The sequence below is a fragment of the Setaria italica genome, chromosome I (assembly GCF_000263155.2).
Source record: "Setaria italica strain Yugu1 chromosome I, Setaria_italica_v2.0, whole genome shotgun sequence".
In the NCBI taxonomy this organism is placed as follows: Eukaryota; Viridiplantae; Streptophyta; class Magnoliopsida; order Poales; family Poaceae; genus Setaria; species Setaria italica.
In genome coordinates, this window is record NC_028450.1 from 5,881,757 (window position 1) to 5,892,025 (window position 10,269).

The 10,269-nt window shown below is 50.1% G+C and overlaps 1 long non-coding RNA gene across 7 annotated transcripts in view; it reads left to right on the top strand.

Moving 5' to 3' along the window:
- Window positions 1-9,138: 9,138 nt before the first annotated feature.
- The window catches only part of LOC105915049, a 20,506-nt gene continuing 19,375 nt past the window's right edge, over window positions 9,139-10,269 (top strand). For all 7 annotated transcript variants that reach the window (XR_002675767.1, XR_001164746.2, XR_002675764.1 and 4 more), the window contains exon 1: window positions 9,139-9,389. This is a non-coding gene — a long non-coding RNA (uncharacterized LOC105915049). The remainder of the gene's footprint in view (window positions 9,390-10,269) is intronic.

Below are 10,269 nucleotides of genomic sequence, written 5' to 3' on the forward strand. Positions count from 1 at the left end.
CGATCGCAGTTGCGACCTGCTGTTGCCTCGCCGTGTTCTTCACGGAAGTTACAGTATGGCACGTGCCAGCCTTTGGACTGAGCTGAGCCGAGCAAACTGCGGCGCGGTGGCAGACAGGACAGCGTGTAGTGGATTCTACGTGGCGCGTGTGGTGCCCGCGGCCAAGCACCGGAAGCAGAGCGCACCCGGGCAGCCCCACGCCACGTGTCAGGACTCAGGAGATGGGAGCGAGGCGACAAGGCTAAAAGCAAACCGAGCTGCGAATCCCCAGCCCCAGCATGCTGGTGTTCTCAGGTGGGCCCTCCCCTTTTGACGACGGCCAGTGGCGAGTGCGGCGAGTCCAAAGGCCCAAACGAAAGGCGCAAAGGGCAAGCGCCAAGCGCGGTGGTGGGCGTCGGCGCTGGACCTTGACCGCCGGAAGAAGAAGGAACTTTCGCAGGTTCGTGCCCGCGTCCAGTCAACCGTTCTGTTCTGCTCTCTCCACTCCTCTCCCTCCTCTCGTTCCGCATCGCATCATTGCTTGCGTCGTCGCCGGGCCTCGCAGCTGAGTGCTGAATTACCTTTTCTTTTTTTTTTATTCTTCTTCCCTCAGGAGATGTCGGCCTCGGTTCCTATCGTGTCCAGCTGGGTACGCGGCGCAGGGGATGATGCATCATGCATGCATGTGCGTGGACGCCACGAGCCTGACGGATGGGCGATGGAGTTTGCTATCGGGAACAAACAAATCACATTCCAAGTTAGTACGGCCTCAATCCTAAAATTTAAATTTTATGGATCGTATAAGTTTGCACCGAAATTGAACTTTATGATATGAAATGGGTATATTTAAGGTATTGTTTGTTTAAGATTATAATCCACCTAGATTATATAAGTTAAATTATGGGTCATGGTAATATGGTGTCACTTGGAAAACTTTTCCCGGTGTGGGTGTGGTTTCATGATGTTCTTTTACCTTACTACTCTTATAATCTAACTTATATAATCCATGAGGGAAACAATATATTGAACTTTTCGCTTGATCAGACTTAGCTTGATCGATTTAGAATGCCTTACATTTTAGGATGGAGACAGTATATTCCTATATAGGAATAGCTAGTAGGTGTAGTAAGAGCTAAGGAGGCTGTTTGGTTCTACGGACTAAAGTTTAATCCTTGTCACATCGAATATTTAGATACTAATTAGGAGGACTAAATATGAGTTAATTATAAAACCAATTCCACAGATGGGGGCTAATTCGCGAGACGAATCTATTAAGCCTAATTAGTTCATGATTTGACAATGTGATGATACAGTAAATATGTGCTAATCATGAATTAATTTGGCTTAATAGATTCATCTCGCGAATAAGCCTTCATCTGTGCAATTGGTTTTGTAATTAGTCTATATTTAATACTTCTAATTAGTATCTAAACATTCGATGTGACAGGGACTAAACTTTAGTCCGTGAAACCAAACACCCCCTAAGAAGGATCACTTTATCAAGATCCCTAGCTTCTCCCTCCGCCCAAATTATAAGTCGTTTCATCATTTCTAGGTTCGTAGCTTTTGCTATGCACTTAGATATATATTATGTCTAGATACATAATATATATTATTTCTAGTCGTTTCATCATTTCATAGCATAACCCAATAACCATGCGCGCGTGCACGGACGACCTGGAAAAGTCATCGTCGTTGGGTCCTCGGATGCTCCATCACCGCCACAGGTCAGCGGTGCACGTACGAGGACGTTTTCTACTTTTCTTAATTCGTAGAGAGCTGCACCAGCAGCCGAACGCGATGGCAGATCGATCGATCCACCGGGACGAGTGGACGACTGGCGAGCGGAGGAAAAGTCAGACCGTGCCCCAACACGTACTGGCGAGCGAGTCTGCGGTCGTCTGTCCGGCTGCGAGTGCGTTGAGCGCCGTGGACGCTGCGGATTCGCTTGACCTGTGGTTCTGACCAACCATTTCTGCATGTGGATAACGAACTGCGTCAGAACGTACTCGAAAGCAGGATTTGGATAGTGCTCCGCTCCACCAAACTCTGACCTCGTCCGAGTGTCAACGACTGCTCCGTCCCAGAGTGCGCGTGTCAAACTCGGCAAGATGGATAGATCCACGTGTTCCACTCTTATTTTACTGTTGCTGCTACTGTTAATCTTGGACACTTGTGTTCTTCGTTCGAAAAGGACTACGGTAAATTGATTACCAAGATGATGGGGAAAAAAATCCAAATGGAGGTGTTTCTCACCGCTTCTACGTTCTATTTTTTTCCACTACCACATCTAGAGAAGATTACTTGACGGAGAAGATTGATAGGAGATTCCTTAATGGAAATGGTCTTTCAACCCTAACCGTTGCTCACCCTCCATTTTTTAGATAATGGAAAAAAAATATTCCAACTTCAAACTGCTCATCAGACCGCAATTATTATAGACACACTTAAAGTTTAACCTATATTGTTTAACATTATTGACCAATTCACCAAAAAGAAATGCTACCCATGAGACGCAAATAATTGCATAGCTCTTGACTCCAGAAATTAGCTTCCCTCCGATCATCAATGTGCTGCAACCGAGCTCAGAACCGTTGCTCACCCTCCTTATCTAGGTGGCGGTTTGGCTAATGTTCGTGCTCTCCCTCCTCCACCATCCAGATCGCGTGATTCCGTTTTCCCTGCAATGCTCTTGCCACTACGCTGCAAGCCAGCTGTCACCACGGAGGGGTGGCATCCCTTGCCCGTGTCTCTCACACATGCGTGCTGGATTAGTTTGCGAGATGATCATGCAAAGTGAGCGAGTATTCATTTCCATAGGTGGACCCAGGGGCATATGTCCTTTCTCAAATTCTAGATTTCAATGGACTTTATCATATCTCGAGAAGTTAGGATCTCTCGGTGGACCAATGCGCCATGTTGTCCTGCTACACCTGCATAGGCAGCAGCAGATATTCTTCGCCTACCGTCCCAAGGACGACAAGGAGGGGGAGTGCCGCAGGCTCTGCCCCAAGAACCCTTCGGCTGCTGCTGCTGCTTCTGCTCCAACGACGATGACTTGATCGATTCCATCTGGCCTACCGGTGCACAAGCCAGTCAACGTGATTGAGGAGCATAATAGTATATAAATAAATGTGATTCAAATGAACACGTACTGTGTATAGTGAAAAACTAAGGTTGCATTGGCACGGATCGGACAGTAAATGCTTATGTTGCAACTTCTAAATGTTCCTTTATTTTCACTCTCTGCTTACGAAGCAAACAGAAATGAGTTGGGGTGGTTTCGGTTTGGTAGTCGACATCAATGATCAACCAAATATCCATTGCAACATCCACTAGACCATACTAAAAGAAGAGAATCCTTTAATTTGTCATGGTAAGGTGAAGTGGGCAGAACCCAGAATGTTCGATCGAAATAGTATCATCGTCCCTATCTCTCGTGTCTCTCACGCATGCGTGCTGGATTAGTTTGCAAGACGGTCATACAAAGTGGACGAGCATCCATTTCCATAGGTGGACCCAGAGAGATTTTAGAGGGGGCATATGTCCTCCTTCAAATTTTAGGTTTCGTTACTTTGTCATATTTCGAGAAATTATAGATTTGCATGCAGTGGCACGTGCCAGCTCAATTTTTGGGTTAGATTCGCTCTGAAAACAACCAAAGATGGGAGTTGGCAAATTAATTGTAGCATCAAACATGACACATGATTAACTCCAGCATGGAGCAAGAGTTGGAGGAATGTCCAAATCTTAAAAGAGCAGATAGACTCTATGATCAAAAGAATCACGTTTTGGATTGCTTATTCGGAACACTCGAGTCTCGTGTAGCCAAGCTGAAATAAACTAAACATAGCCAAGGAGTCAAGGACCCAGGTGGACGGGATATTGAGAATTTTCTTTGTGAGAACATATTGTTATTAATTCGGTAGCCCGTAGCCGCCACCACGATCACAGCGTTCCAGTATTGTCATCGTCCATCACACACGTATACCATATATCCACTTGCGCAAAAACGGCCGGTCAGTCTTCGGTACGGTCTCCGTCTTGGCCAATCAATGCAGCGGACCGACGACCGGATTAGGCCTCGCCGTCGCACTAATAAACTAGTCAAGGACCCTCGAGAGAGAACGCATGCATCGTGTCAATCTTCCAGTCTACTTCCAGTGTCCCGTTACCACTCGTTACTATCATGCTGATGCTTCGTTTGGAGGCTTTCGCTTAATGATGAGATCATGAAACCCATTCTTGAAGCAAAAGCATGCAGGGGAAGAAGGGACGAAGAAGCATCCAACTCGGTTTTGCCTGCGGCGCACGCGTACACACCGGATCGGAGGACGCGCAGGCGGCAGGCGTGCATGGCGGCATCTGCATGCGGGCGTCGATCAGATCCCCCGCCGGGATCTCCCGTGTCCGATCCGATCCGGCTGTCCCCTTGTGTCAATTCTCTCGAGACTTTTTTTTTGGCAGCGTAGAGAGTACAGGTTGGTTTTGCTTGGGTTCCCCGTTTCCTGATCGGAGAGATTCGGAAACAGTCACTTCGTCGGCCTCGCATAGTCGCATGTGCGTCGAGTTGGATGCAGATGGAAGAAAAAAAAAAGTGTACTAGCGCGGCCCCAAGGTCGCCGCCGTGGGTTCCTGTATGTATCAGCAGTCCAGCCCAACATAGAAAAAGAAGATCAAGTTGATTAGGATTACGACTTCGAAATATAGCTACCTGGCCTGTCTACGCACACTCATATTAAGGACATGCCTCTTGTGTTGAATAAAAGAGCGTGGCTGCAGTATTCTTCTGAATGCTTTGATTGACTTGACTATGTTCTATGCATAGAGTAGTACTCCCTCTGTCCGGGAAAGAATGCAACTACGGGTTGCGTGCCATCAAAAGTAGCTTACGTTTGACCACATTTCTAGTGAATACTATTCATATTTATGACTCCAAATTAATTTATTATAAAAATACATTTCATAATTAACCTAATGGTATTTATTTGATATCATAAGTATCGATACTTTTTTATCTATAATCGATCAAATTTAAGATACAAAACTATGATACTGTGCTAGAATTGCAATCTTTTCCGGACGGAGGGAGTACTTCCGAAGAGTACGGCTCTATGCACTTTCCAATACACTTTTCTTTATTGATATGAGTGTTATTTTAATTAAATGAGTGTCATTAGAAGCTAAATTAACACTCTTTGTGGGATAAAATTTGAAGCCTAAAGGAACACTTATTTTGGAATAAATTAAGGATGAAGACAGAATGCCCATCTTTCCTTAATTATTAATAGACTAGAAAATAGGTTAATTTTTTCTATAAATTCTAAACTAACATATTACTTCGAAAATTGTGAAGTAGACACGATGTCAAAATGCCGAAACACCGGAGGCCAACAACCGACCGCCTTTTGATGCTAGGCACTAAAGTAGGCACACGGCATGGAATCAATTTTACAAGTCGCTGTTTGTAATTTAAAGGAAGTCGTTTGCAACTGCTTCTGTAGCATGCAAGTGTGGCCGGGCCTGGAAATAGAATAATCCTAAAAGATACTACCAGGCACATACGTATCCTCTGCTGCACCTGCACGACGTGGCTCTTCTCCAGCACGTGGAACATGTGCTTCTCGTTCTGCTGTACATGCAATAAGCTCTCGATTCCGGTGACTGAAACTCGTGTGGTATACTGTATACATGCGTTGTTGTTGATCGATTATTTTGCTTTGAGTGCGTTTAAAAAAGATCCTGCTAGACTTAGATTCTAATCAGCAAAGGATAGAGGTGCTGGTTCTGATGTGCTTTCGCATGGATTTGTCGCTCGTAGCACCCACGTCAGTTGCTTCTTCTCTAGATATGCAATAATAGAATACCGCACTGTAATGGACACGTGCCGATGAGTAGGCGGATGATGTGAGTATAAGTGACATGAAGGAGCTGAGCTCCACCGAGATTCCTATGGAAACAGATTGACTTGAAAAAATATATGAATTTCTTTTAAGGTTCATCATGAAAAAAAAGAAGTCCTCACCTGAAATTTCATCACAACATATCCACCGACTGGTCCGATGATGGTTAGTGTGCAGTACTTACAACATGTTAAATGTCCGATGCGAGAAGGTTGATAGAGACACAACTCACGTACAAACCAAGCCACGACAAATCTGAAATAGCATCGCACCCGTTTTATTGTTGCAGCCTGCAGCTTTACCCTGTATGTGGCACACATGTCTAAATGTCCGATGCGAGAAGGTTGATAGAGACACAACTCACGTACAAACCAACCCACGACAAATCTGAAATAGAATCGCACCTGTTTCATTGCTGCAGCCTGCACAGAGCTTTTACCCTGTACGTGGTACACATGTCGGCATGTCTGCATTATTATTCAGAGGATTAGAGTTTTGTTACCCTATACGTGGTACACATGTCGGCATGTCTGCATTATTATTCAGAGGATTAGAGTTTTGTTTCAGGCACATGTCTGCGTGCATACATGCATTATTCAGAGGTTTGTTATAGGGGGTGTTTGGTTCGCACCATGGACTAAAATTTGGACTAAAATGTGCACTTTAGTTGGACTAAACACCCAAACACTTGGACTTAAAGTAGGACTAAAGCCTTTAGTCCACAAAACTAGACTAAAGTGGACTAAAGCATATTGGGGGACAACCCTACCCCTTATTTACTGCCCTCCCTCCCACCCACCTCCTCCCTTCCACTCGGTCGTCCCTCCTGCCCGCTGCCATCCCCCCGCCGCCGACATCGCCGCCCGCCGCTGCCCTCCCTTCCAACGTAGCACCCTGCAGCAGCAGAGGAGGAGAGAGCGGACGCCATCGCCAGTTGCCACCGCCGCTGTCGCCCGTGAATAGATTAGGCGTGGATAATGGTGGGGGGCCGACCGTGACGGGCCGAGGAGCACGCCGCCGTCGGTGGCGACCCCAACCACTGCTGATTGTTGTGCTGGTCTGCCATCATCGGTGGTGGTGGTAGCTCGCCAGGGGTCGGATTGATTGGGGGACGATGCTGTCGGCCGTGGGGATGGAGGTGGAGACGCCCGTAGAACCAGCGATGGTCCACGTCTCCGACTCCGGCCGCTGCTGAATCGGATGCTTCGAATTGGTTTCGCGCCAGGAAGGAGTAGGCGCAGGGGTACCAAGGGGCAGGGAAGAAAGGTAAAAGGATCTTTATTGAACAACGTTTATAGACTTTAGTCCATTTTAGTTCATGAAATCAAATAGGGGTGGGACTAAAGTTTACTCCATGGACACCAAGACCAGAGCATAGGCCAAGAGTCAAGGCCCGACTGTTCCTTACGTAACTGCGTGCGTCTGCGTGGTCGGGCCGGGTCACCCGCTTGCCCGGTTCGGTCGCCCGTCACCACGCCATCTTGCCAGTTGCCACTGGCATTCTGAATTTCCGATGGGCCTGACCATCCCATCCGACATCCGAGTCGTCGTCCGTGCAGAGGCATGCACGTTGCATGCACGCATGCATGCACCAGTCCAGTCCGTGGGTGTCGGCACGGGGGGCGTTGGCGCACGGAGTCCACGCGACCCGGCCCCGCCTGCCGCGCCGACGAGCGACGACGCGCGCGCGCTCGCGGCGGTCGTCCTGCGCCCTCCTGCCCCACGGCGCGCGGCTTGGCTCGCCACTCTTCCTTCCTCTCGCGTGCGTGCGGGCGCGGCCTCTGATGTGAACACAGAACACGACAGCAGGCTGCTCCAGAGTCCAGAGGGATGTGAACGCACGGCTCGGTGCTGAAACTTTAAGCACGTACTGTAGCTTACTATTTTTAACGTTACTTTTGGTAGGTACTCAGTTCTTTTTTTTAGAAAAAATATTACTCTCGTTAGCACGAGGTTGTTAATTAAGGGCCTGTTTGTTTCCACCCTCCTAAAGTTTTAGCTCCTAAAGCATTTTAGGAGATTTTTAAGCACCTCCTAAAAGTATGTTTGGTTCCACCTCCTAAAAGTGACTAAAGGCAATGAATGAAGTGGTAAAATGACCAAGATGCACCTCTCCCCCACCAACCCGCTACCCCTGTTCCCCTCCACGGCGTTCCCCAAGCTGAGCAGAGCCCGTCCGCCGGCCAAATCCCCGGCCTCCGCTCCACCATCTTCAAATCGCCGCCTCCCACGGCTTCCTGACCCCCTCCTCTTCCCCCTCGACCACTCCTTATCCACCGCCGTAGCTCCTGGCGCCGGGGATGTCAGATCCCGCGGCCGCCATTGCCGCCGGCCCAAGCTCGGGCGCCGCCGCCGAACACCACTTCCCCGGCCTCCTCGTCCCCAACAAGCAGCCAAAACGGGGTCGTGGTGAAGCCCCGGTGCTCCTGCGCCCATCACCGGCCGCTCTCCCTCGCCGTGCCAGACTCCCGGCACCGCTCCTCATCCGCCGGCTAAGGCCACGGCCGGCCATGCGTTGCCGGCTCGTGCCTGTGCGCGTGGGTGTGTTGAGGGTGCTGAGCGGCGGGAGATGGGCGGCCGTGGTGGCCCTACGCGCGGCTGCTGGCCGCTGAGGCGCGGGACACGGTGCCCGCGGCGGCGACGCGGCACCCGGCGGCGCCCTGCGTGCTGCTCGCCGCGGGCGTCGCGGCGGGGGATGGGTGGCGGGAGCTGGGCGGTGGCGGCGGGCGGCGGGAGATGGGCAGCGGCAGCGGGCGGCGGGAGTCGGGCGAGAGAGAGAGGGTAAGGCGGGGTCTGGCGTGCGGTGGGGGTAGGAGCGGTCCAGAATCGATTTTAGTCAGTTTTAGGAGGGGGTGAGGGCCTAAAAGATTTGAACCTCCTAAAAGATTTTAGTCACTTCTTGAACCTCCTAAAAGATTTTAGTCACTTTTTAGGAGAAGTGTTTGGCACTTTAGGCAGTTTTTAGTCACTTTTTACGAGGTAAGGTTTTAGGAGGGTCCGTCGCTCACTCCGAGGCCCATTCTTCTTTTCAGTTAGCTTGTCGGATGGCCCATTAGAAGTGGACTTCAAGCCCATTTTTCTGCAGCCTTCTTCTTCAGCGAAGCCCAGTCTACTAAGCCCGTCGCTTTTAAATAGTAAGTAGGCCGAGAGGAACGTTATGGGCCAACAAGTACCAAGGCTTGTAGCAAACAGCGATGCTGCTGGCCCACCATGGTGTTCTGTTCCTTTCCCTCTCTCCCGGCAGCCGCTGCCGCCGTGTGGCCAAGGCCTCACACCGCTCACCGCCCTCGTCGCGGGAGAAAAAGCCACCGGTCGCCGCCCACCGCCGATTCGAAATCCCGAGCCTGAAGCCACCCTAGGCTAGGCTCCCCACGCAGCGGCAACGGAGGGCGAGGAGCGCGAGCGCGCCTCTGCGGGGCCTCGGGCCTCGGCTCTTCCAGCCGCGCGCGCGCGGAGCGGCCGCGGCACGCGCCTCCAGCTCCGTTCCGTCGGCCTCCCGCTATCCAGGTAGAAAGCGCCCCTTCCCCTGCCTTCCTTTTAAATTCCGGTTGCTTGCTCTGCTTGGTTCGGTCGATCGGATCACAGCTGCTGCGTTGGCTGCAGCGGCGGACGGGCGGAGAATTAATTTGCTGCTCGTTTGGCGCTTTTTTTTTGGGGGGCAATTCGTGCGGTTTGGGATCGCCGGAGCTGCTCGTTTCGATCGGTGTAGTTTCCGCTTATTCGGTGGTTTCGCGGCGGAGAATTAACCCCCGTTTCTCTGTGCGGGGAGCAGAATTTTGGGCGTTCGAGGAAGGAACTTGTCCTAGTTGTCTTTGTTTCTGATTGAGCTGCTGCGGCCTGGAGGAATCGGACCCACCGCAGTCTCCACGATAAGCACCCGCTGGTAGTTTGTGGCAATTTGTAGCATCAACTTCTAAGAGCGCACGCTTGGATTTCGTTTTCATCAGGTGGCAAATCCGATGGTTCTCTGGGTAGACACTCAAATGTAAATGGTTAATTCGATCGAAACCTCTTGATTGAATCAATGGGAGGGATTGCATCCATCCCCATCGATTCAATAAAGAGGTTTCGATCGAATTAACCATTTACATTTGAGTGTCTACCCAGAGAACCATCGGATTTGCCACCTGATGAAAACGAAATCCAAGCGTGCGCTCTTAGAAGTTGATGCTACAAATTGCCACAAACTACCAGCGGGTGCTTATCGTGGAGACTGCGGTGGGTCCGATTCCTCCAGGCCGCAGCAGCTCAATCAGAAACAAAGACAACTAGGACAAGTTCCTTCCTCGAACGCCCAAAATTCTGCTCCCGCACAGAGAAACGGGGGTTAATTCTCGCGCGAAACCACCGAATAAGCGGAAACTACACGGATCGAAACGAGCAGCTC